Genomic DNA, 7,841 nt, shown 5'->3' on the forward strand with positions numbered 1-7,841 from the left:
GGCAGGGTGGTGCAAAGGGACCGAGGAGCTGGCTTTGGGCCACTTTGGTGGGAAGGAGCTCTAGGCTCTGGCACTGTGGGTGAGGCGAGGCTCAAAGACCAGGGGGTGTGCCCGCACCCGGCCCAGACCAATTCAGAGGATGCCGGCAGCCTGGGCACCCCCCCCTCCCCCGCCCCCGCGAAGGGCAGGAGAGGCCAGGAATCCCTGACTTCACAGCAGCCGCCTGGGGCGCCTCCCCCGCTGGGCGGCACAAGGAGGCCCCTCCAGCGCTTTGTGCTTTCAATTCCCGGGCAGGCAGCAGGGCCAGACCTCTCCCTTCCCCACCCCGACCCACAGGCGGCCCTTCGCAAATGGTGGCTCCCTGACCACCTCAGAGGCTCGGGGCGAGCCAGCCTCGGCTCTCAGCCTCCCTCCCCCGGCAAGCTCTGCACGTGACGCCAGGTGTGCCTGGGGGCTTCTGGCCGCCTCAGAGGAGCCAGCCCCACTGACAGAAGAGACGCTGGCCTGGGGATGCTGAAAGCCGAGGTCTGGGCCCAGGACCGGACTGAGAAGGCCAAAAGACGGCCCGTTCAGGGAGCTCACCGACCAGCTGCTAAAGCTGTTCCAGGGCTCGGCCCGGGGCGGGGGGCAGGGGGATCCAAGCTCGTCAGGAGGGCTGGGGTCAGGCATTCAAAGATTCAGGACATGGGGGGAAAGAGGGTGCCACTCCGGGCCCCAGCCCTCCGACGCGGCCTGCCTGCAGGGCCAGCCTCAAGCCTTGGGATGGCTCAGAGGGGCAGCCGTGCAGGATGAGCCCTGGGAGGGGGACAGGCTGTGCCTGAGCCCCGTGGGAGCGGGCCTTTTCGGCACCCCCCGGGGCGCAACCTCCTGGCAGGCTTGCCCAGGTCGCCAGCCGCCAGCCCTGCCTGTGCTCTCATCTCAACCGCTTTGTGCTTCCACACCTAGAAAGCTTGTGCAGGGAGGGGCATGGGGCCTCCTGCTCCCAAAACCCCAGAGTCAGGGCTTCCCGCCAGGACTGCAGAGCCAGCCCGCCATGAGGTAGCGGACTCGTCGGCAACAGCAGGACATAGGCAGGCAGGGACGCCGAGCACCTCTAATGGGCCCCCCTCGAGCAAGGACAGGCTTGCAGCCACAGTCCAGGCCCCAGGCGAGGGCAGCCAGTCTTTTGTATTTCTACAGTCTGTAAACAGTCATGCATATTCTCGGGTACAGGTCACAAGTTTGAGCTTTCTGTTGAGCGGGTAGACAGAGGGGTGGGGCCGGGGGTAGACGGAGGGGCGGCTTCTCAGTGTCCACTTCTCAGTGGCGGATGGGGCTCCCAGTGCCCCGGGGGGGTGCCAGCAGGAGGGGCTTCCAATCCTGAAGGCACTGCCCCAGCTCTGCACGACTGCTCCCCGACGTCTGCCCCGAGTCCAGCCGGGGCCGCTCACAGTGGGACGGCTTTCTCAGCTGGGGGGCAGCTCTGTGCAGCAGGGTGAGGCCCTGTCCTTCCCTCCTCCCCGAGTGCCGGGCCCTGACCGCGTGGGGAGGGGTGCCGAGGGCCACCTCCTGAAGACCCAAAGGTCACTGTGTTCTCTGGACAGAGCTGGGGCTCCCGGCCCCCTAGACTGAGGCCAGGAAGCACAAGGCCAGGTCAGCGTTAGAAAAATGCACGGAAAAGGAGAAAGAAAAGGAGCATCTCAGGAGCGGGGGCCCAGCCCCCAGGAAAGAGCAGCTCAGCAGACTCGGCCTCACTGCTGGCCCCTCGGGGCGGGAAGGCCCTGGGCACTGCTAGGCTGGGGGGGACGAGCCGGGGTGGGGGCTGAGCCCCTTCCTGCTGGACGGTCTTCCGAGCTGCTTCTGTGTGGCCCGCGTGGGGCTCAGGGAGTGGGGGCCATGGACGGGAGGCCCACGAGCGAGGAGACCCCTGTGGCGCGCGGCTGGTGTAAGGTTGCGCGGTGGAGAATCAGAAAATACAGTGCCGTCTCGCTGCGCACACACCCTGCCACATGTCCATATCCTGCAAAAGGAGCCAGACCAGCCTGTGCCCCCGTCTGCACACCCCACCTCTCTCGGATCACCATCGAGGTGGTGACGGAGCCCACTCACAGGCCATGGAATGTCTGTGGCCTCCCGGGTTCATGGGTCAGGCAGGTCGCAGGGGCTCACCCGCCGGGCCCACGGGCCCCAAACGCGTTGCAACAATACCCTGGCCAAGCCCAGCTGACAAATCTGGCTCCCCGGGGGTGTATATCTCGCACACGAGCGGACTGAGAAGACAACAACCTGCAACCACAAGTCCATGATATCGTGGACCTACAGGACTCACGGGGCGACCACTGAGAACGAAACCCACAGAGCACTGCGCAGCCATCAACACACAGGAGCGCCCTCAGACACCAAAACACCATCATCGAGCTGCAGCCACAGACAGGCACCACCCAACCACATCTACATAACTACTCTACCATCATATAACCCAGCGCCGCACAACCCAGGGCACTCACACTACACCACAGGTACGCAAAGGGCAAGCAGACAGGACGGGTGCAGTGCGTCTTCAATGACAACGCTGAAGGCACCACCAAAGCCATATCGTGCCCATGAGAATCGGACCACGGATCAAGCCTGCACTTCACCTAGACGGTCACCAGCCGCGCGCCTGGGAACCACCCAGCGGCCCCGGGGCTCAGGGTCTCATCACTGCCTAGCATCTCAACAGACCCAAAACAGAACACACACCGCCCCCCAGCAGCCAAGAGATACCTGAGAACCGTGACCATGTCGAGAGCCATCCGAGAGCACAAAAAAATACAAAATCAAATAAGTCCATCAGTAAAGCCTAAACCCCAGTAAAAACCCAAGATATCAACAACCAAACCACACAACACCACCCAGGCCTCCTCCTCGCTGCCTGGGGCTCCACCATATGCCCTTGAAACGCCCGGAGCGTGTCACATTCACAGCCTCTGCACCCTCCTCCACACCTGCCCCGGCCACTTGGGGCCCGCATTTCCCAATGGTGACAGTCCCCAGCAACTAGAAGAGGCTGCCATGACAAGCAGCTGTTGCTTATAACCCCCAGACCTGCATGACAGGAAGAGAGCTGCGAGTCTAGTGCCCCGAAAGGCAACTGGGCCCAGCGGCTTTTCACTTATCCGACGAGGTTACATGCTATAAGAAAATGTAATAGATTACAAACCAAACTGCCCCTGCTGGCTCACTGGCCAGTGGTGGGCACGTGGCGAGCTTTTGCTGAGGCCCGCCCTCCGCAGTGCCCCGCTGCGGCCCCTGTCAGAGCAGGCAACTGGAGCCGTGTTGGCCCGCAGACCGGGACACGCGCTCTCCCTGGGGTGTCTCTGACACCATCTGCCCAGCCTTAATAACAGCGACGCGGATCCTTCCCTCCGGTGCTGGGCATTACCCGATGTACTGCGGTTCCCGCTTCTTTAGATCACATAAGATGTGGCAACCTGGTAACCAAGACTGCGCGCAGTGAGACCAGCGCTACTGAAGGTCCACCCACCACACATCCGCGCTCCGATCAAACGTACTTGCAGCACTAATCGGGCTCTCGATGTTCTTCCGTGTCCGCCTCCTACCATCAAGTGTGTGGGACAGTTCGAGACTCGGCATAAGTGCTGCTCCAGGAATGAACACGCTCACTAGAGTCTCCCCAAAACACCTCCAAGGAACCATCCCGCCAAGGCTGTTGGGGCTGGGCGTGGGCAGCCAGGGCAACGCCCGTCAGGCGGGCGCATACCCCCGACTCATCGCCTCTCTCCCCTACTTTGCAAAGCAGCTCCTTCTGCCAGGTGGGTCTCGGGGACGCCGTTCTGGCGCATCCACCCCGCGCGCGTGTCCAGCGGGCAGAGGAGACGCCACCAGGATCAACCAGAATCATCGCCCTCCAATAGCCCCCATGCAGGCCAGCAGATTCACTTATAGACGCCCTCGGGGAATACTCCGTCAGCTCTCGGGAGCACAGCATGGTGAGAGCCCGGAGAGGGCCCAGGTGGCGGGCAGGTACCTCCCGGGTGGCAGGACCTCACTGCTCCCCCAGCCCCAGGACCCTGGCCAGCATACGTTCACGCCGGTAGCCGTACCCCTTTCCCACCCGCAGGGTCCCCCGCTTGCATCCCCCAAGCTCGGCATCCTGCCAGCCCCTCAGCAGCCCCAGCCCGTCGGCAGCTGACTGGCCCACATTTGGCCTGTGATGTGCCTGACGGTCACCCAGACCTGCCAGCAGCCATGACCTGGTGGTGACTGGCCTCAAGGACCACTACGTTAAGGTACCGAGACGCGCCTTACCTTTCGAAGCCCGGTTCGAGGATGGGCCTCTTCTGCTCTCCCACTTGGCCTCCCCTCCGCTGCGGACTCAATGACAAATGACTCCTGGGCTTTATACTGAACAATCCTCCCAGGAGCGAAGGTCGCTGCAGGAGGGGAACACATGAGGCAGTCGCCGGGCGATTTTGTAAATGATGGAACAACCCGCAGGGCGGCCCGCATGCGAGGTGACTGACTCGGCCTAGAGGAACACAAGAGCGCTTAGCCTGCACTGACGTTCTTTGCTCCTGTGAGTCTTGCGCAGCTGCAAACAATTCAAATCAGAGCTGAGAGCCAGAAGATAAAAGGGATAGTTAAGAGGCTATGACGAATTTTCAAGTGCAAGTAGTACCTGAATATTATTACTATATTAAAATAAAAGGACCCTATAATAGGAAACTTCAACCCCCAGACCTCCATGCGTGAGTCTAGTCTCCCTCCTATCGTCCCATCCCCCGGAAGCCACCCTCTCACCCACTCACCTGCCCAGGCGGCACACCAAGCTGGCCCCCTGGAGGCGAGGCGGTGCGTGGACGCCGCGACTTCCCTCCAAGCCTTCTCTTGCCAATGTAACGAGCTGGGCCGAGCGGCGTGACAGGCACCATTCGCCGCCCCACCACTACTTATGAGCCCCCGCAATACGACGGCATCGCATGCATTGGCTTCAGGGGGAATGTCCTGCTCAGTGGGCTTCCCGCGACAACGCTGTCAAGAAGTGGACTGGGAGCACCAGGAGCCTCGTGAAGCCAGTGTTGAGGGGGCGGGAGAGCGCCTGGCCCTGGGGAGGGCTTCGGGGCCCTTTGCACCTCAGAGCCAGAGCCCCCACACCTGCTGAGTCTATACAATCCTCTATCTCCTGTATCAGACCTAGAACCTCATCCAGAGCCCCACCTACCTCTCAGGCACCACCTTCTAAGGAAGAGACTGCTCTCAGCCCGTCTTGACCAGTTACCCCTTTTCTAATCCGACCCTTCTGAGGGTCTCGGGGCCTGTCTATCAGTGGCTGCGGAGGCCTTCAGGTTTGAGCCCGGAAGAGGGGCTGAAAGACCCATCTCGGAACCTGCAGCAGCCTAGGCTCCTGGGCCTCTGAGAATGCTGCCTGCCCCCCGCCTCCCGCAGGCGGGACTTCTAGCGACTCCTGGGACTAGGGTACCCCACTCCCCACCTTACTGGCTCGCTCCTTCCTAGCAAATCCCCACGAGCCACGACAAGGACTGCTGCTGCGCACTGGCCTTCGTCCCAGGCCGCCCCACATGCTCTGGCCCTGCCGTGCGCGAGCGGTCGCTCAAGGCCTGGAACGTGGACACACTTTACGCCCATCGGCGAGATAAAAGTGCCACAGACAGCCCCCATCAACGCCGTCTGCACACAACAGCCAGGCATATTTTTTCACCGCCTCGAGGTTGGCTGCCAGGCAGGGGGGCGCTCCACTCTTGCTCCCAGCCTCTCCCGGGCGGCGGGCGCGGCGCGCGGGCAGCGCGCGTCGGAGCGCGCGGGCGTGGGCCCATCCGCCCCTCAGTCGCATGACCCACAGCACCCCTGCTCCCCTACCTTCCTTTCACAGGGCCACCACCTCTCACATGCTGGCTACGGCGCGCTGGGCCATTGCTGGGCCCTAGACCAGGACTCCCCGCTCGTACTCTCTCTCACGTTATTTATCCTCCAGCCCTTGGAGTCACCCACCCCCCAAGAGCCTCCATCAAGGTTGCCGCCTGCCAGCCTGGCCCCATGCCAGGTAATGCCAACCCCTGCCACCACGTCCCATCCAGGATGCCCACCACCCGCACTCGTCCCTATTCCAGGGCTGCCCAGCCCTCGTCCCGTGGGCAGCCGCTCAGACGCGCCCTCTCATTCTCCTTCCTTTCGACCTCCCGTCTCTTCTCTCCGCCTCCCCCTTCCTGCCCCACAGTGACTGCCGGAGTTAAAGTTGTGGAATTACGTCCCTCGACTCACCCCTGCCTCCCGCCCGCCTGAGTCCCCCAAAGGCCAGCGCACCCCATGCCTGACCCCCACCGCTCCCCTCCCCTCCCCCGTCTCCGTCCCTCATCTCCTCTCTCTCCTCCTCCCCTCTTCTCCTCTTTCCTCTTTCTCCACTTTCGATCTGAGCTGCTTCTTAACGGTATGAGATTGGTTTCTCTAGCCCATACCCTGCCTGCCCGAGATTGCCACGCCCGCCCCCCCTTCCTTCCTTCTGAACATGGACGGGCACAGACCCCCAGGAGAGGGGTGCCAGGTAGGCAGAGAGAGAGGGGCGCCTTCAGGCCCGGCACAGGACAGAACACAATAGCGCACATCCTGTTGGGCGCGGCCAAGACCTCTCCCTGCCCAGCGCCCGCCCCACTACCCGCAGCCACCCACACCTAGCATGACCCCTGGACCTGAGAGGTCCCTAGGCCACCACCTGCGAGCAGTTGGGGCACTCCAGCCCGTCCTTCATGCGGCGGGTGGCCGGCCAGCATGCAAGCCGCATCGGCACAGGAATTGACCGCCCTCTCTCCACTCTATCACCAGTGACCCGAACCGTAAGAATGTAATATCTGGAGCGCAGCACGCGCGCCCATCCTGCGCACCCACCACTAAGCAGTAGGGTCACGAGGACGCCCACCACCATCTACCTCCCAGGTCCTTCCGGCCAGCAGCTCGACACAGGGCGGAAGCTACGAGTGTGCGTATGAATCGGGTTGCTGTCTCCCTCCTGCCCCCCTCACCCACCACCCACGCCCTCTCCCATGGATAACCCCTGTCGCCCGCCACTCTATCCCACCCAACCACAAATCATTTGGGCAACTCAGGCGATGTCCTGGGGAGGAAATCCAGACTGTTGAAGCACAAAGGGCAATTCTCCCCCGTTATCATCCCTCCTCACTATCACTTATTGGCCCTGAACTTCCATTGGCGCAGCTGAGCCACACTCCCTTCTTCCAAGCCTCAAAGCCAAGGGGGACTCCTGAATCACCCTAGTAATGGAGGCCCCTGACCAACCAGTCGCCATCACCCTCCACCTCTACACCGGCCCAGCCACTCACCCTGCTCTGAGCCCAGAAGACAGCCCTTCAGCGTAAATCCATGCAGATATAGGTCGGGCAGCTAGCCTGCAGCTGCACCTCTGCCCATGCAGCCACCAGTGGCCAGCTCCCCCGCAGGACCCCGGTGATCTCCTTGGGTCCCTTTCTGACAGTCTCACGGAGCAGCTAGGAAAGATTCCTTTGGGGAGGATCGGTCCAGAATGCTTCAGTACTTATTCTATTGTTGCTTTACTCTATTTTTACTTTGCTGCTTGCCTCCTGGAAAACTGACTTGAAGATATCCTCCACCACATGTATTCTGCTTACCCAAAAAGAACACGCCGACAGCTTCGGCGGCCAGGATTCCAGCGCCCGGCAGGGCGGCCTCTCCGCCGCTGCTCTGCAGAGCAGGGCGGTGCCCAGGGGGCTTGCAGCGTGGGCCTGTCCCCACCTCAGTGGGCGGGCTGCTCCCGGACCCCGCCCCAGACACGCGGCCGCCTCCGCTTTCTCCGCCGGGCGGCGCCCACC

This window comes from Capra hircus, chromosome 16 (assembly GCF_001704415.2).
Source record: "Capra hircus breed San Clemente chromosome 16, ASM170441v1, whole genome shotgun sequence".
Classification (NCBI taxonomy): domain Eukaryota; kingdom Metazoa; phylum Chordata; class Mammalia; order Artiodactyla; family Bovidae; genus Capra; species Capra hircus.